Below are 20447 nucleotides of genomic sequence, written 5' to 3' on the forward strand. Positions count from 1 at the left end.
CGATCTCTGAGAGGTTTCTATTGCACACAGTTCCTGGGGTAATCCTTATGTTTGTGTGCATTTCTTCAATAAACCACTAACATTGTTTGGCCTCATCCAATATATAATTTTCTGTTAAATAGGAGATTTTTTGAGTAATAAGACTTCCCCTATTCTAACCTATATAGTCCTATCAGATATCTACAGTATTGCCAGTGGCATCATCAGCCCTACCTTGTTTGACATTGCGATAAATGATCACCCAAAAAGTGTAAGGGCAGGAGTAGGTGTTACCTGATTTGCTGATGATTGTGCTATATGGGTTAAACACTCTAGAATTAAAGTGGCTGGAGAGGAAATCAATGAAGTCCTCAGGGAGGTCTCAGACTGAGGACATGCCTATAGATTTAAATTTTCAATCGCTAAAATAAAGGGAATGATTTTCACTGGAAGAAAGATGAAAGGAGTATAATTTATCTTTGTGGAGAACAGGGGCATGTGGTTAAGCTTTAAATTTCTGGTTGGTGTTTGAGAATAAAAATTTAATGGCCACAGAAAGTATTACAATCAAATGTAAAAGGAGGATTAATCTGGAACTAATTGGGGAGCAGATAAGCAAGTTCTGATGATACTATATAGAGTATTAATAAAATCAGTAATAGATTATGCATGTCAAGCCTTTAGTTCTGCAACCAGATTCTACCTTTTTAAGCTCCAGTCAATTCAATCTCAAGTGCTCCGTATTGAAAGTGCTGCGTTTCTTACGACATCACTGTAATGCAGTGACATTTTGGGCTAAAGTCAAGGGAAATCGCACTGCTAAGGATAGTGGACAAATATATGTGGAATATTGGGAATTAAGCTGATGAAATGTAGCTCAACACAGAAAACTCCCCTATGCTCTTAGGGTTAAAATGTGGGTAAAAGAGAGTTAAGTGAAAAGAAAGGATTAGAAGAGATTAAAATTTATAGTCATGCGGCAGTAAATTATACCTGGAAAATCATCTCTCTGGATATGGATTTAGAATTCTAAAATAAAATAAAGGAAAAGAGTCATCCTATATGCCAGATAGTTTGAGTTTATATGTGGTATATGGAGTAAGCATAGCTGACTATATAATGATGGATCGAAAGATGAACGAACAGGTAGAGTGAAAGCAGCCTTTTGAATCCCTGAGACTGGAGTTAAGAAATCTAAAAGATTATTCAATTTTGTAGCCATGATGACAGCTGTATTGGGGAAAATAATGGTAGCATTAAACTGGATAAGAGACATACAGCCTTGCACAACGTATCTTTTTGGACTCGTTATCAGGTATACTGGCAATTAAAAGGGATACCTCAGAAAGCAGAAGTGATCTAATCAAGTATTATTTCTGACACACAGGTATGAACATAGTACTAGCATGGATTCCAGCACGTGCTGGGATACTTGGCAATGAAATGGCAGATAAAGCAGCCAAAAATGCTTTAAAACATGGAGAAATTGATATAAAGATTCCTTTGAGTAAGCAGGATTTTAAAAATTTGATTAAAAAGGAATGGCAAGAATTGGACCAAGGAGAAAAGAGGAAGATTCTATGAAGTATGCCCGAAAATAGAAAATAATGTGTTATTCCAAAGTTACACCAGGATCAGCGAAGTGCTCATATTTAGACTGTTAACTAGTCATTGAGGTTTGAATAACAATTTACATGTACTGACCAGATACTTGAAGGTGACAGAACATACTATGGGGGTTTATGAGAGTACTGTGAAAGTGGAGTAAAATTATAAAAAATGTGTAGTAGCACTTTTTAAAAATACAGAGCAGGGTAAGAGTGTAGTGGCAGGAATGTATAAGGCATATAGTTGGTGGTGATTTTAGACTCAGTGGATGAGTCTGCTTCACAAAGAAGAGAATCTCAGCTCACACACTATCCCAAATGCCAGAGTTATCTACTTAGCTATGCTGCTGTTGGCTGAGACTCTGCTAGTTACCCAAGAAACTACCTTCCATGCTATTTAAATGACCAAGAAGGGTCTCTACATGTAGTCCAGAGCAGCAGTAAGTTATGATGCCTATTAAATGGCAGTTTAAGTTGAAATGAGTGAGGAACCTGCTGAGTACAGTTGCTGATGTACAGTTGCTGTTCCTCAACTCCTATTCCTTATGTTCTCTCCCGCATCCCCAACCAACAGCAGCCCAGATCATGCATTACACATGGGATGAGGGTATCTACATGGGTAGGGGATGCCACCATGTGTTCACATTTCATAGAATCATAGAATAACAGAGTTGGAAGGGACCTCTGGAGGCCATTTAGTCCAACCCCCTGCCCAGAGCAGGACCAATCCCAACTAAATCATCCCAGCCAGGGCTTTGTCAAGCCAGACCTTAAAAACTTCTAAGGAAGGGGATTCCACCACCTCCCTAGGCAACGCATTCCAGTGTTTCACCACCCTCCTAGTGAAAAAGTTTTTCCTAATATCCAACCTAAACCTCCCCCACTGCAACTTCAGACCACTACTCCTTGTCCTGTCATCTGCTATCACTAAGAACAGTCTAGATCCATCCTCTTTGGATCCACCTTTCAGGCAGTTAAAAGCAGCTATCAAATCCCCCCTCATTCTTCTCTTCCGTCGACTAAACAATCCCAGTTCCCTCAGCCTCTCCTCATAACTCATGTGTTCCAGTCCCCTAATCATTTTTGTTGCCCTTCACTGGACTCTCTCCAATTTATTCACATCCTTCTTGTAGTGTGGGGCCCAAAACTGGACACAGTACTGCAGATGAGGCCTCACCAATGTCGAAGAGAGGGGAATGATCACGTCCCTCGATCTGCTGGCAATGCCCCTACTTATACACCCCAAAATGCCATTGGCCTTCTTGGCAACAAGGGCACACTGTTGACTCATATCCAGCTTCTCGTCCACTGTCACCCCTAGGTCCTTCTCTGCAGAACTGCTGCCTAGCCATTCGGTCCCTAGTCTGTAGCGGTTCATTGGATTCTTCCGTCCAAAGTGCAGTACTCTGCACTTGTCCTTGTTGAACCTCATCAGATTTCTTTTGGCCCAATCCTCCAATTTGTCTAGGTCCCTCTATATCCTATCCCTACCCTCCAGCGTATCTACCACTCCTCCCAGTTTAGTGTCATCTGCAAACTTGCTGAGGGTGCAGTCCACACCATCCTCCAGATCATTAATGAAGATATTGAACAAAACCGGCCCCAGGACCGACCCTTGGGGCACTCCGCTAGATGCCGGCTGCCAACTAGACATGGAGCCATTGATCACTACCTGTTGAGCCCAACAATCTAGCCAACTTTCTACCCACCTTGTAATGCATCCATCCAGCCCATACTTCTTTAAACTTGCTAACAAGAATACTGTGGGAGTCCGTGTCAAAAGCTTTGCTGAAGTCGAGGAATAACACGTCCACTGCTTTCCCTTCATCCACAGAACCAGTTATCTCATCATAGAAGGCAATTAGATTAGTCAGGCATGACTTTCCCTTGGTGAATCCATGCTGACTGTTCCTGATCACTTTCCTCTCCTCTAAATGCTTCAGAATTGATTCCTTGAGGACATGCTCCATGATTTTTCCAGGAACTGGGGTGAGGCTGACCGGCCTGTAGTTCCCAGGATCGTCCTTCTTCCATTTTTTTAGAGATGGGCACTACATTAGCCTTTTTCCAGTCTTCCGGGACTTCCCAGGATCGCCATGAGTTTTCAAAGATAATGGCCAATGGCTCTGCAATCACATCCGCCAATTCCTTTAGCACTCTCGGATGCAACGCATCCGGCCCCATGGACTTGTGCACGTCCAGTTTTTCTAAATAGTCCAGAACCACTTCTTCCTTCACAGAGGGCTGGCCACCTCCTCCCCATGCTGTGCTGCCCAGTGCAGTAGTCTGGGAGCTGACCTTGTTCATGAAGACAGAGGCAAAAAAAGCATTGAGTACATTAGCTTTTTCCACATCCTCTGTCACTAGGTTGCCTCCCTCATTTAGTAAGGGGCCCACACTTTCCTTGGCTTTCTTCTTATTGCCAACATACCTGAAGAAACCCTTCTTGTTACTCTTAACATCCCTTACTAGCTGCAACTCCAGGTGTGATTTAGCCTTCCTGATTTCATTCCTACATGCCCGAGCAGTATTTATATACTCATCCCTGGTCATTTGTCCAATCTTCCACTTCTTGTAAGCTTCCTTTTTGTGTTTAAGATCAGCAAGGATTTCACTGTTAAGCCAGGCTGGTCGCCTGCCATATTTACTATTCTTTCTACACATTGGGATGGTTTGTCCCTGTAACCTCAATAAGGATTCTTTAAAATACAGCCAGCTCTCCTGGACTCCTTTCCCCCTCATGTTATTCTCCCAGGGGATCTTGCCCATCAGTTCCCTGAGGGAGTCAAAGTCTGCTTTTCTGAAGTCCAGGGTCCATATTCTGCTGCTTTCCTTTCTTCCTTGTGTCAGGATCCTGAACTCGACCATCTCATGGTCACTGCTTCCCAGGTTCCCATCCACTTTTGCTTCCCCTTCTAATTCTTCCCCGTTTGTGAGCAGCAGGTCAAGAAGAGCTCCGCCCCTAGTTGGATCCTCCAGCACTTGCACCAGGAAATTGTCCCCTACAGTTTCCAAAAACATCCTGGATTGTCTGTGCACCGCTGCATTGCTCTCCCAGCAGATATCAGGATGATTGAAGTCGCCCATGAGAACCAGGGCGTGCGATCTAGTAGCTTCTACGACTTGCCGGAAGAAAGCCTCGTCCACCTCATCCCCCTGGTCCGGTGGTCTATAGCAGACTCCCACCACGACATCACCCTTGTTGCTCAGGTTTCTAAACTTAATCCAGAGACTCTCAGGTTTTTCTGCAGTTTCATACTTGAGCTCTGAGCAGTCATACTGCTCCCTTACATACAGTGCAACTCCTCCACCTTTTCTGGCCTCCCTGTCCTTCCTGAACAGTTTACACCCATCCATGACAGTACTCCAGTCATGCGAGTTATCCCACCAAGTCTCCATTATTCCAATCACATCATAATTCCCTGACTTTGCCAGGACCTCCAGTTCTCCCTGCTTGTTTCCCAGGCTTTGTGCATTTGTATATAGGCACTTGAGATAACCCGCTGATCGCCCCTTGTTCTCAGTATGAGGCAGGAGCCCTCCCCTCTCACACGCTCCTGCTCGTGCTTCCTCCCGGTATCCCACTTCCCCACTTACCTTAGGGCTTTGGTCTCCTTCCCCCGCTGAACCTAGTTTAAAGCCCTCCTCACTCGGTTAGCCAGCCTGCTCGCAAAGATGCTCTTCCCTCTCTTCGTTAAGTGGAGCCCATCTCTGCCTAGCACTCCTCTTTCTTGGAACACCATCCCATGGTCGAAGAATCCAAAGCCTTCTCTCCGACACCACCTGCGTAGCCATTCATTGACTTCCACGATTCGACGATCCCTACCCCAGCCTTTTCCTTCCACGGGGAGGATGGATGAGAACACCACTTGCGCCTCATACTCCTTTATCCTCCTTCCCAGAGCCACATAGTCTGCAGTGATCCGCTCAAGGTCATTCTTGGCAGCATCATTGGTGCCCACGTGGAAAAGCAGGAAGGGGTAGTGGTCCAAGGGCTTCATGAGTCTCGGCAGACTCTCCATCACATCGCGAATCTTAGCCCCTGGCAAGCAGCAGACTTCTCTGTTTTCCCGGTCAGGGCGGCAGATAGATGACTCAGTCCCTCTGAGGAGAGAGTCCCCGACCACCACCACCCGCCTCCTTCTCTTGGAGGTGGTGGTCATGGAACCCCCAGCCTTAGGACAGTGCATCTCATGACTTTCAACTGGTGGAGTCTCCTTCTGCTCCCTTACCCCAGACGTATCATCTGGGCCACTCCCCGCAATGGTACCTGTGGAGAGAACATGAAAACGGTTACTTACCTGTGCCGTGTTGCTGGTACATTTCCCCTCTGTGTACCCTACCAATCCCTTTTCCATGTGGATTCCATGATTTTGCTCCCCTGCAGGAGACTATTTGGAAACCAAGACCAGCTCAGAATGCAGCTACCCGCTGGCAAAGAAACCACAACACACCATGCCTTACAGCCTCTGCTGGCTGCAAATAAGTTTCTGGGTGAAATTCAAGGTATTGGTCTTAAGCCCTGGTTACTAAAGAGACCACTTCTATCCTTGTTTCATAATCAGAGAAGCAATTCAAGCTGGATCTCTCTTGGTTCAAGCCCTGATCCAAAGTCCACTGAAGTTAAACAGAATCTGTCTTAGGTATTTACATGGCTCCCACTTCCATAGTATCTGAGTGCCTCAATCTTTATCCTCATACTTCTCTCCCTCACAGGGATGCTATAACAGAGCCCATTTTACTGATGGGAAACTGAGGCAGAGAAATTAAATGACTTGCTCAAGAACACACAGGAATTTACCCAGTCTCCTAAATCTCAGCCCAGCACCCAAATCACTTGACTACCCTATTTTCTTTCATCTTTTTCCACCGTCTTCAAATGGGCTCTGACTCAGGCCCTTAAACAAGGCACCTCTCCTGGTGAGTGTTCTCCAGGAGAGGTTCCTAACTTCCGAATTTGCTTCCTTCTTGTTCTAGCAGCAACCGGATTGTGTAAACCTTTTGGCTATCTTTTATGGTAGGCAATAAAGTGGCGGCATGGGGGTGGAGGGAGAGAGAAGAGAAGGACGTGCGCAGGGCACTGGAATATAGGGGGGACTATATGGCAATTTGGTGAAGTCTGAATTTTTGTTCTGAGTATTGCCATTAGTAAAACTTTGTAAAGCACCTGGGATATAAAATTGGCTATAGAAAACAAATAAATTAAAGGTTTCAGAGTAGCAGCCGTGTTAGTCTGTATCCACAAAAAAAGAAAAGAAGTACTTGTGGCACCTTAGAGACTAACAAATCTATTTGAGCATAAGCTTTTGTGAGCTACAGCTCACTTCACTGGATGCATTCAGTGGAAGATACAGTGGGGAGATTTATATACACAGAGAACATGAAACAATGGGTGTTACCTGAAAGTAGTGAGGCATCCACAGTATACTGGCAACCCCCAACCTTCTCTGAAATATCCCCAGATTTGTTCTTCACTCCCAGACAGGGTAGAAAGACGAAAACAGAAAGAAGGGCCGCTAAGACCTTGGGAACCCGAATACTGGCCCGAAGCCAGAAGGTTGCTCTCGTAAGTAGGCGGACCCAAGCAGCTGAAAAGGAGGCCACCCAAGAGGGAGAAGCACTCGAGTCTGACCCACACCCTAACACCTCTGAACCAGTAGAGGCAACAGAGACTGGCCCCTTAGATCTCGGGCAGATTAGCCCCGGGAGAGGAAATTTTGGACAGGACCAGGCTGAAGACCCAAGGTACGACAACATTAGGAAGGAGGTGACCGAAATAGATGGGGTCCCCGTGGAAGGGAAAACCCAGGGACAAGGACCCTACTTCATAATGTAGAAGAATCTCTTATATCAGTACAGGGGCAGAAGGTACAGCAGATCCTAGTACCTCAAAAACACCAGAATGCTGTTTTAAGTCTGGCCCATAGTCCTCTTTTGGGGGGGCATTTGGGGGTAGATAAGACCCTGGCATGGGTCCTGCGACGATTCTTCTGGCCCGGAGTACATGAAGAAGTGCGGAGGTACTGTGCGTCCTGCCCAGAGTGTCAGCTGCCCAGTCTCCATCCCCATTTGAGGGCACCTTTAGTACCCCTTCCCATTATAGAGGTCCCCTTTGAGCGAATAGCCATGGATCTAGTGGGACCCCTGGAGAAGACAGCCCGGGGCCACCAATATATACTTGTTGTTCTGGATAGCGCGTAGCATAATCCAGAAGCCATCCCCCTGCGGAACACGGCTTCTAAAACAATAGCTAAAGAGTTGGTTGGGATCTTTGCCCAAGTGGGGCTACCAGAGGAGATATTAACAGACCAAGGTACCCCATTTATGTCAAAGTTAATGAAGAACCTCTGTACGCTGCTCCATATACATAGACTGAAGTTCTCAGGGTATCATCCGCAGACCGATGGGCTGGTAGAAAGGTTTAACCGAACTCTCAAGGCAACGATAAGGAAAGTGGTAAGTCGAGACGGGAAGGATTGGAACACCCTACTACCCTACCTTATGTTTGCAATCCGGGAGGTACCTCAGGCCACAAATGGGTTTTCCCCCTTTGAATTATTATACGGACGCCACCCCCACGGCATACTAGATATTGCAAAAGAAATCTGGGGAGAGGAACCCAATGAGGGGACAAATATAATTGACCATGTGTTGCACATGTGAGAACGGATAGCCCGGGTCACCCCTGTTGTACAGGAACATTTGGAAAAGGCGCAGGAGGCCCAGCGAACCCATTACAATCACCAGGCAAAAGTCCGACAGTTCCAACCAGGGGATCGGGTGATGGCGTTGGTACCCACGGCAGAAAGCAAGCTTTTGGCCCAATGGCAGGGGCCCTGTCCTGTAGCAGGTAACTTCTGGGTACTCTTTTGGCTCTGTCAAACTGTTTCTTCACTTCAGCAGGTGGGTATTGTAGTTGTAAGAATGCTTGAGCGAGATCTTGTAGGTGTTTGTCTCTGTCTGAGGGGTTGGAGCAAATGCGGTTGTGTTTGGTTACCTACTACAGGACAGGCCCAACAAAGAAAACAGAACGCCACTAGCCATCACCTTCAGCCCCCAACCAAAACCTCTCCAATGCATCGAGGATCTACAACCTATCCTGAAGGATTACCCATCATTCTCACAGATCTTGGGAGACAGGCCAGTCCTTGCTTACAGACAGCCCCCCAACCTGAAGCAAATACTCACCAGCAACCACACACCACACAACAGAACCACTAACTCAGGAACCTATCCTTGCAACAAAGCCCGTTGCCAACTGTGTCCACATATCTATTCAGGGGACACCATCAGCCACACTATCAGAGGCTCGTTCACTTGCACATCTACCAATGTGATGTATGCCATCATGTGCCAGCAATGCCCCCCTGCAATGTACATTGGTCAAACTGGACAGTCTCTACGTAAAAGAATAAGTGGACACAAATCAGATGTCAAGAATTAGAACATTCAAAAACCAATTGGAGAACACTTCAATCTCTTTGGTCACTCAATTACAGACCTAAAAGTGGCAATTCTTCAACAAAAAAACTTCAAAAACAGACTCCAACGAGAGACTGCTGAATTGGAATTAATTTGCAAACTGAATACAATTAACTTAGGCTTGAATAAAGACTGGGAGTGGATGGGTCATTACACAAAGTAAAACTATTTCCCCTTGTTTATTCCCCCCTCACCCCTCCGCTGTTCCTCAGACATTCTTGTCAACTGCTGGAAATAGCCCACCTTCATTATCACTACAAAAGGTTCCCCCCGCCCCCGCCCCGCTCTCCTGCTGGTAATAGCCCACCTTACCTGATCACTCTCCTTATAGTCTGTATGGTAACACCCATTGTTTCATGTTTTCTGTGTACATAAATCTCCCCACTGTATCTTCCACTGAATGCATCCAATGAAGTGAGCTGTAGCTCACGAAAGCTTATGCTCAAATAAATTTGTTAGTGTCTAAGGTGCCACAAGTACTCCTTTTCTTTTTGCAAATAAATTAAACATGCCCTTCAGTGAACAGGCACTCTTAGAAGCTCGCTTCTTCCTCCAGCACCTGCTGAGACTTTTCTTTGTGTTAAAAAAAACCCATGTATTAACATGTCATCTCAATGTTTTAATGGAAATACTAAGTCTTTTTGAAATAAACATCCTTGGAGCTTTTGTGGAACTTAATGCATATGAGTCGTGTGAATTTACACTAGCATTTTGCATTCTGGGCCTTCCAAGTCATCTCTGTAAGCCCACATATAATTTAGATTTGATTGTTTTGGGTTTGTAATCCTTTTCAAATTGAGTGTCCCCCCTTTGGATTTCTCGCCTTGAATCATAATTGATCTCAGGACTGAAGGGCCTTCACTCTGCAATGATTGCTTTTTAGGGAAACTAAAACAGTGCAGATAGTGGCATGCTGGTAAATCTTGCCACTGCCTGTAGCTTGCATGCATGAAGCCTTCCAAGTGTGAGAGTCTGGTTTTAGAGAATCATTATAAACCTTATCTACTGAATGTGATGAGCTGACTTTTCTGTTCTACTATACTCAGAGGAGATATGCTAATAATTCAGAACGTCATTGAACTTTTGTCTTAAACTAAAGTTTTATGCTGCTACTGTTGTGTTTAGGATTACTGCAACACGACTCTGCCATTACCAGGGACAGGATTGGGTTCTTTATTTATTCCCAGTTATCTTTCAAAGGCCAGGGAAAATGGGATGGATGGGGCTTACTCTATATACCATGGGATAAGGCATTGATTTGTTGAGGACATCCGATGAAGTGAGCTGTAGCTCACGAAAGCTTATGCTCAAATAAATTTGTTAGTCTCTAAGGTGCCACAAGTACTCCTTTTCTTTTTGCGAATACAGACTAACATGGCTGCTACTCTGAAAACTATCAGGACTGCTTCAGAGGAGCTGTATCATCCACTGTCCAGCTCTACTCTGAAAAGGCAACTATAAAAACAGCATATCTCTGAGTGACTCCAGATCAAACTTGCCCAGTTTACCTTGTAAAAAGGTAAACTTGCAGGGCTAAACACTTAGAAAATACACTGTTGCATCTGAGTGTTAAGATGGATTCTTTCCTTCTCATGATAGATTTCAGAGTAGCAGCCATGTTAGTCTGTATCCGCAAAAAAGAAAAAAGGACGACTTGTGGCACCTTAGAGACTAACAAATTTATTTGCCACAAGTCCTCCTTTTCTTTTTCCTTCTCATGTATCACCACCAGTAAGAGAGGTACTTCAAGCCAATAAACCAGTTTCCACTCTCAGGGTGAAATCCTGTCCTCTGATGCCAAAGGCAAAATTTCCATAGACTTCAATGACGTGTGGATTTCACCCTCCGTATTCAATTTGCCCAAATGTAACAGAGAGCAAAATTTGCGCCCGCAATCAGAATTTAACTAGTAAATCTATTAAATGCACCAGCCAGAACTGAATCTCTCTTTCTCCTGTGGTTTCATTTTCTCTGTATTCTGATCGGAGGAAAAGGCTGGAAAAATATATTAAAAAGGAAAAAAAAAAAAAGAAAGAAAGAAAAAAAAAGAGTTAAGTCCTGATCAGCCCTTTTAAATTCTTGACTGTTCTTCCTTGGTGACTTTACTTACATAAAAGTCATGCTGTACTCAGGAGTCTCCTAAAGTTGAACAACTTTAAAAAAAAAAATAGCTCACTTACTCAGCAGGCAGACTTTTAGCCCTTAACATGTCTGTATTACATCACAAAACACACTCTATTCAGATAATGTTAAGGTTCTGACCTTGGACCACAATAGCGAGGAAATTCTGAGTTAAGATACAGCTAGAGGTTCAAACTATCATCATACTGTGCCTACAGCACGCATTGTGGGCTTCTGGTCCCTTGTGTAGCTATGAAAGGTGTCCAATTGTTTTGATGACCCTTTCAAAATGTACGTACAATAGATCAAGAATATGGGTTAAAGTGGACCTGAAGTGTCGATTTTTTTTTTTAAATGACAAAGTACAGAAAGGTTCTCCGTTCAAAATTTCTTTGTGTGTTAGCAGGGCTCACGCGAATGTGCTATAAATTGCTGTGTAGATGGTGCTTTGATGTGGCAGTTTGTGCTCTGAAGCCCATCACCCCAGGCTTTAGACCTCAAGCTCCGGCCCAAGGTGCAATGTCCACACAGCTGTTTTTAGAACGTTAGCACAAGGCCCACTAGCTCAAATCTGTGGACTCGGGTGGGGAGGCTTGCTCCCAGGTGCACTGTATTTTGATAATATCAAAAATAAGTATAGAAATGCAACTGATATAAGCACACTGATTGTAAATGTAGAAATACAGTTTCTTTATATCAAATTTTTACACATGCCTCCTCCCTCCCCCAAAAGTCCGTCTCCTCTTATTGAATATTCAGCATGAGAAATTCCCAGGCAAAGGGAGAGGGTTTTTTCCTTCTTCAATTAAAAGGGAATCCAAGAGTAGGGCTTAATACGAAATTGTGGTTGTAACATGACCTCCAGAACCAGTCATTACTCTGTAATCACCTGAACAGAGAAACCAGCAATCAGGCAAGTTTTATTTATTTATTTTGCATTCCCATTATTTACATCTCCTTTGTAAAAGAATACTTGATAAATTCTCCAAGGTAGCATCATTACATGCCAAGTTTTAGCACAGAATGAACTGTTACAGCTAAACTATAATCCCTTATAAACTATTTCTCCATGCAAAAGAGATGCTATAGATTACTAACAGCAGATCTATTAATCATCAATTTAAGCGCAGCTTGCCTTCTGCATACAATATCTATAAGTGTTTGTATATCTCTGGCCATCTCTCTGCAATCAATGCTTGTTTGGCAAGACACAGAAGAGAGTTGCCAAATATCTAAATCTTTGAGATATGTAGTTGACCTTTTTATCACAAATACAATCTGGAATAAAGTTTTTAAAATGTTTACTTTCATGGGAAAACACGATTGCATTTCTCATAGACCCGAGGAACTTTTTTTTGCTGCCTGTCTGTTCTTTCACATCAACAGCACCAACTTAAGAAAATATGATTTTCTCTCATCTTTGTAGTTTCAGAAGGTACTGCTGCGTACAAGGCTGAGAAAGTGGTGGGAGAAAAAAAATAAATCCAATTACTTTATTAGTTTAATTGTAATGCTTCATACACTAGGAGACCAAATGGGAACTCTAATCAATTTGCAAATAAAGTCTAGCCAGATTTTACATAGGTTTCACCAGCAACCAGAACTATTTATATTCTAAAGAGTGCATTCATCAATTGCTGGTCAAACAACATCTACATATTTGCTTTTTCTTTCAGTCAGGCTTATAAAAATTGTTATAATTCAGCAGCAAAAACTACAGAGGCCTCTTTCATCTTACTTGAGCTCTCATGCTGAGAAGCAGGACTGGTCAGATTAGTAGTTTATTTAATAAATAAACTGTGAGATGAAATTAGTCCTTTTTCCTGCTTGCAAAATTCAAATAATTTTGAACCAGTCTTGAATTCTGTTAATCTATTTCTGATTTACAAGTATTCATAGACCCTCATTTCAATGTTGGGGATATTCACAACCTATTTGCTCTTTGTGCTGTGTGACTGGTCACATTAAGTAACGGGATATTGTATTTGGTCTCATTGGACGACAAACTCTTAATCACCCCAAAAATACTTGTGTTCCTAGGAGTATTTGTACAAACAACAATTTCCCAAATAGCCGTATGAACCAAAACCTACATGTTGAAGCACAAACCTAGGAAAACCAAATAGCGGTTTGGAACTGTTGACAAAATCCTCTTTGGCGTTGTATTTGACCAGTTCTAATGGTACTGTAATGCTGTAGCCAGACAGCCAGCCCCCCCCCCTCAGACCAGCATTGCTGGAAACACAGGAGGAAGCCGGAACAGGGCACTTAACATATATTCCAGCACAGCCTTTGAAGCTGTGAAAGCACAGGTGTGCCTCTGGGGGCAGATACAACGATTAAGCTCACAGCAGGCAGAGGCCCTGTGACAGACATGGCTTTTAGCCCCTACTAAATAGCGTGATGCAAACACACCAACATCCTAGTTGGGAAAATATTTACCCTGATAAAAGAAATGTCCAGTAGTCAACACTTATTGTTCCTCTCCCTTGCAAGTGTAAACTACTCTTGCGAAAGCTGGCGTCACCCAGACAGACCAGCCTCAATTTGGCATAAGAAAGGAGAAAGAGAATAAAGGAGTACAGAGGTATAAGTAGGGGACCTACAGCACCATGATTTTTGAGTGCTTTTCACTATCTATCTGCTGGTCAGATAAGTGACAGCCTCCCAAGGCTTCTGCAGCTAAGAGGGTCCCTACGCCTTGTCCCTTATTCGTCTTTCCGCGGAATTGAGTGACCGATCCTGGCTTGGCACCGCTGGAATCGAGAGATGCAAGGAGGGTAAGAAGCACCCACACCTGATCTCCTATCTTTAGTGTACACATATTTTGAAACAGAGCTCTATACTTTGTTTTCTTTCTTTGGGATTGTGGCTTCAGTTTTGTAACTTGTTTGTGTGTGTAACATCTCTACATTTAAATAAGTAGGCACTAGCAATTTTGTAACCACATGATTAGAATCTAGCTTAATAAATTTTGGTAACCATTTATGCATAAGCCTGACTTGTTTTCTCTGGTTTACTGTAAAGCAGCCAACACAATTAAAGAACCTCAGCCGTTTTGGCTCTAAAGCCTGGCCATTAGGTGAGAGTACTAAGAGCCTAGCGTTGAGTTGTGCCGCCTCCACGGGGCAAACTCTTGGGGCACCTGTCAGTCAATCCTGGCTGCCCGCTGCGAAGGAGCTGTGAGCTCTAGCAGTTAAAGTCACGGGTGTGGAGAGGCTCTTAGTGCTGCCATTGGGGCACCTGTCAGTCAGTATTGACTGCCCGCTGCGAAGGAGCTCTGAGCTCTAGCAGTTAAAGTCACGGGTGGTTAGGACCTTGGGGCATCCGTCAGCCTAGCCCGGGCTGCCCGCCGCGAAGGGACAGTGCGTCCTAGCGGTTAAAGTCACGGATGGTATAAACGGGCATAGCTGGCACCTCACCAAACATCCTTGGCCGTCGGCTAACAAATGCTCAGTGTAGATAGCACCTCTGCCAATAGTTGGTGCTATACCTTAATCTTAGTATTGTTTTGCATGTTATTTTGTTGTATTTGAAGGTGGGGGGGGAGAAGAGAGTAGTACAAAATTAAGTGGTTCCTCCGGTGCTGGAGTTGTTACTTGCAGTGTTCCAGCAAATTCTATAAGCATGTATAACTGTATTGAGACTCCTACTTTATCTCAGAGGCCTCCATCATTCAGAATGACTTTCCTGTTACAGAAGTGTCAGGGACTCCGTGCCAGGCATAATTCTAACTCTACTTTTAAGAGTATTTGGCCTCAAGGTTTAACTATTTGTCTGAAGTTCTTGGCTGCAATAAAAAAAAAAAAGTATAAATTAAGACTGCAAGACAAGCCAGTTTACTAAAACAAAGTACACAGTGTACATCTTCCAAAGGGGAAGGGAAGAAAAAAAAGAAAAGAAAACAAAAAACCCCACACACACAAACCAGCCTTGCTGGAGACTCAGCAGCCACATCCTGTAGCTTTGCAAATGCTGTGCAGGATACTAGAATGTCATGTCAAAAGCATTTGCTGCTATGATTCTTGCTGTATATTCAATCTAAACTCTGTTGGGCTTCTGTTGCTGGAGGGCTGGGCTTTGGGAGTTTTCCTACAATCTGCTGTGGAAAAGCCAGGCAGCGGTTTTACTGAATTCAACCTCTGTATATTTCCCCATTAGGCAAGAGTAAAATTATGATTAAACCACAAGGAGAGAATACTGTGAGCAAGCTGTTCTCCAGTTGTCCATGATCCTGAAGTGGCTAATGTAAGTAAGTGATATTTTCCCCAGACAGATGCAGAGGAGTCCTTTGGGAAGAAGGTGCAGTATTAATGTGAGGTGGGGATAAAATAAGGGAATGCAATAAATGAAGAAAGTAAGTTATGGATATTGCTGCTTCATCCAGGACAAACAGCCTCCTCTCACACAGAAAACTCAAATGTTTGAGCCATACGATTTCCTCTCTTTCAATCTTGTAGGGGAAATACATACATACAAAGCCCTAATGTTGAACTATGCCCTCTGGAAAACAGCAAGATACCACACACACACTGAGTGTACCTTGTTGTCCCCTAATGAAAAACAATTGCTCAACTATGTGTCAGAGGCTCTAAAATGACACAGTTAAAAAAGGTTCGACATATGCCCAAAGTACTAGGGGCCTGTGTTTTAAGCCCCAGGTCAGCAGAGTACTTACACCTGTGCTTAATTTCAAACATCTGAGGTGTTGCATTGAAATGAATTGGATTAGTCACGTGCTTGAAGTAAAGGAATTCTTTAAGGCCCCAATCCTGTTCCCACTGAAAATCAATCACAAAACTCCTAATGACTGATATGGTGCAGGATTAGAGCTGGTCTGAGAGTGGAATTTCCACCATGTGGGAAATTGACATTTTGAAATTTGTTTTCATTCTGAATCGGAACAAAAAAAGACAACATTTAGAAATTGCCTGTGTAATGAAAATTTGAAAAACCATTTGGATTGTTCCAAATGTTTTGTTGTGAGAATGTTGAATTATTATATAAAAATCAATGTTACAGTAGAAATATCAAAAACAAAATAATAAAGTCAAAACATTTCACCTTCTCAAAATGAAGCACTTTGACATTGTAAAATTGCAAGTCTTGACTCCCCTCCCCCCCACCATAGAAAACTTTATTGAAATTGACACTTTCCTGCAAAATATTTCAATTTCAATGAAACTGTATTTTCTGACAGACAGCTGTTCTGTCGAAAGTTTATCAACTAGTTCTATGAAAGACCGATCCTTAAGTGGTTTGCTGAGTCAGGGCTTCTGAGCAGGAGCTCCGAGGTGCAGAAGGTGGTGGAGTGCATTTCAGTGTCAACCATGGAGTCCTTGGAGGCCATGAACATTTTACAATGAATTTGCTTCTTTTTCAGAGACATATTTACGTTTGTTTATTTTGGTTCCTCTCTAAGCACATAGTCTTTACTTGGGGCCTGACTGAATTCCTTATGAACACTGGTGAGCAGTTACTCCTATAAGCTGTTGCTACCAAATTCTGCTGAACCTGAAATCATAAACACTTTGGCTGGGGGCAGGAAAGCCAGCTGGCAGATTGTACTAATAGATATCGTGTAATATTTTAGAACTGTCATGTTCTAGATAAACTAAACTGCCATTAGAAAGGAGAGGTGCCTGGCAATAGTGCTGAACAGATATACAGTGGGTTGCTCATGTGAGTAACTGTTCGCTAATGTGTGTATGAGGGTCATAACCTAGCCCTTATACATATTTCAAATTATGAGGGTAAAAATACAAAACCAATTATTACACTTGGCAACAGTTTCCACCATTGCAAATGGGTGCCCAAACTGAGACAACCTGGGCCTGATTCAGAGGCTCTGAGCCCTCAGATTTCCAACTAAAGTCAATGGGAGGGAGAACCTCTTGAAAATCAGGCCCATGGTGCCTCAAGTTCGATGCCCAAATATTGAAGCATCCCAAAAATCAGTGGCTATTTTTGGAGGGAGGAAAAAAAAAAAGTGTCTGTATTACTTAGGTTTGTTTGAATGCTGTGGAATGAGCATTAGAACATGCTAGCAACCAGATACGTGGGTGCAGGGCCAATCAGAGGGGGGGCCAGGAGGGCCATTTGGCCTGGGCCTCAAGCTCAAAGGGTGGCCTCAAATTTAGACACTTGTGAATTTTTGGCATTTGATAAGTTTCGCAACTTGTTTTTATGTGCACAAAAGCTAGATTTTTCCTCAATATTTCGTGCATTTGCACAGAAAAAGGCTAGAAAAACATTTGTTAAATAAAAAATAAATATTCACATTATGTCTTACTCTTTTTTTGGTGCCTTATTTTGTTTTCATGTTTTGTCATTTTTTATTATGGCCAGGGGCCTCAAAAGCTGCAAGTGGCCCAGGCCTCTCTGGACCTCCAAGAGAGGAGTATATAGGGTGATATGATGTAAAACTGACATTTGTTTCAGCTTTAGACACTCCTTCTGTTATATTCTCCACCAGAATACTGCTTATACAGACTGAGCTAAATGGCATTTTTCCATCAAGATATTCTTCTACAGTGCTTGTACATCTGTTCAGCATTGTTACCAGGTACTGATCCTCTTTAACGAAAGCTAATTATGCCTAGAACATTTTTGTAATATTTTAAGTAGTAACATTTAGCACAAACCTGCTAGCTTTTCCCCACACTCAAGTAGTATTTACAATTTCAGTGGACCATTTGAATACTCAACTCACATTTCATCTCCATAATTAAAGTGAAGGAATATAAATCACTAGACTATTGTTCCTTGAACAAGATCTAATGCATTCTAGGGGGAAAAAATGGAATTCTCATGCTACTTGAGCAATTATGTCCATTAGGTATGGTGCTTCTTTAGAAGGATGGTGTAATCTAATTAGAGGGCCATATACAATATTTTATTAAGATGACATTTTGGATTTTAGCACAGTTAGCATTTATGTTATGACGCCACTGCTCAGTGAATCTTTAACAATGGTCCAAATAGACAATCTATCATCTTGAAGAGTCTGACTGTTTATGTTTCATGGAGATTTAAAGTAAGGTGACTGCTGTCTAGCCAGTGAGCAATTTTTAAAATATCCTTCAATAATACTTTCTCAAAAGCTATTACAGGCCTGTGTGCATAGGGAGAGATCATCATCAGTGTACTGCAAACAACTGACTGTAAACATACTTTGGAGAGACACGTGAAAATTATGGTGAGGGACAAATGAATGTCACGTCAGGTAGACTACTTTTTTGAAACTATAAATTTTAACAGAACTATTAAAGTAGACTATCCAGAGTGAATCCAGGCTATTTTAATCTAGTGTGTACGTTCTGAGGTAAAGTAGAGCCACTGGTAAAGTGCTTTTTCAATTAACTTTGAAAGCAATGGTAGGACTGATACTCGCTCCCGGTTTCCCAGATGCACTGGAGAGCCCCTATTAAATCAAAGTGACCTTGTCAATCTTTAGCCTGATGAAAAAAAGAATTTGTATTGAAAGGTAAGTTACCAAAGTGTGCTCAGGAGCTGCAAAGGATGTGAATGATTAGGAGACAGAGGGGCTGCCTACAATAGTAGGAAGGCTCTTAAAGGAAATCCTGTCATCTGGAAGTTAGAGGAGGGGAAATGGAGAACCTTACTTTAGACTGAGTTGTAAGCACTGTTTTCAGTGGAATTTAGCTGCCTAGGTCCTTTATGTTCTTTTGAAAATCCCAACCTCAACTTTGAAAACTTTATAAATAGCTCAAGATCCATGAAGGACATAGTATAAATGCCAAGACAGTGATCACTGACTTCCACTGCCACCTCAGCCACAACCTCAGCTAGTGTAAATCGAAGTAGCTCCATTGAAGCCTAAAGCTCTTACTACAGAACTCAATGGAACTGCATCAGCGTACACCAGCCAAGCATCAGACCTTTGATTTTTAAATGGAGAATTGTCTCAGTAACATTTGCCAGAAACCTAAACAATCTTGAACTCTGGTTGTGGAGGAGAGCCAAAGAGTAATATTAAGCTTTTGTCATATAGTTTTCCTACTATAGAGAAAAAAATTGGCTGAACGTATTTACTGTTGCAAAGACTCCTCGCTATACTTGTTTTGTCACCTAGGGGTTAAAATGGTTTCCAAAATGTTAGTGTCAGAGACTTACCTGATTGTTCAGCAAGTATTCCATCACCGTATCTGAAGGATCAAATTCACTACCAGTTTAGGTCTCTTCCTCAGACAGAGACCTGGAAAAATGGGGACACTGTCTGAGAAGAGGGTATGCGACAATATCATTTTCCAGAACCCAATTATCCGGGTCACAAAGGTCAGATCAAGAGCCTAAACTCCACAAAGATTATCTGTGGGCCAAATTCTCTGGTGGCATCCATTGGCAGAACTCTATTGACTTCAATGAAGCTACCCCAGTTTATATCAGCAGAGAATTTGGTCCTATGGCTGAATTCTTACAGTGCTATAGATGACACTGAGGCGCAAACTTGGGATCTTCAGCACCAAAAACATAGGCTGTTGTACCATTTGTGCTAAAGGCAAACTCCTTATTTAGCAATAACCAAACAGCATACTGGTCTAATCACTGAAGCAGCCTCTAGAGAAAGACATCGTCAAATGTACTAAATTCGGTGTACTACATTTAGAGTTTGGGCCATTTTAGAGATAAGAACCTGTTGGATCAGCGTTTGCCTTGGCTCCACATTACAGGAAAATAATCAAGATGGAGTTAAAGGTTAATCTAGTCCCCTGTTCTGTATAAACTCTGGCAATTATTCCACCAGCAATTATTTTGACCTGCTTCCTTTTTAAACATACCAACTATATTACAGGTCAATAAGCATGTATCACCCTCTGGGAAGGAAAAAGAAATGGAAGTGCAGTAGCATTAAATATTCTGTTCATGTTCAGAGTGGATCTAAGTTATTTGACATAGTGATCTTTGGGGACAGTTTCTTTTGCAGCAACCTCCCTCTGTTCTCCCTCTCCAGGGCCCTTTACAGACCCTCCCTCCAAGTCTTATCAGTCCTACCACTCTCTACTTGGGGCTGAGTTAACAGCAACCAGTCTCACCAATAAACTCCATCACTGCATTCCAAAGGTTCACACTTTTCTCTGGCTCTTCTGCCATCCACACAGACCTCTTCCCCTGCCACAGCCTGCTCTTCATGGAATTGCCTCTCCTAGTGGTCTTTTCCTGGGTTTAGCCTGCTGGCTTCCTTCTCTTGCCAGTGTGTCCTGTTCTATATACTGCGCACCTTCAGAGAGCTCCTTT

The sequence above is a fragment of the Eretmochelys imbricata genome, chromosome 1 (genome assembly GCF_965152235.1).
Source record: "Eretmochelys imbricata isolate rEreImb1 chromosome 1, rEreImb1.hap1, whole genome shotgun sequence".
Lineage (NCBI taxonomy): Eukaryota > Metazoa > Chordata > Testudines > Cheloniidae > Eretmochelys > Eretmochelys imbricata.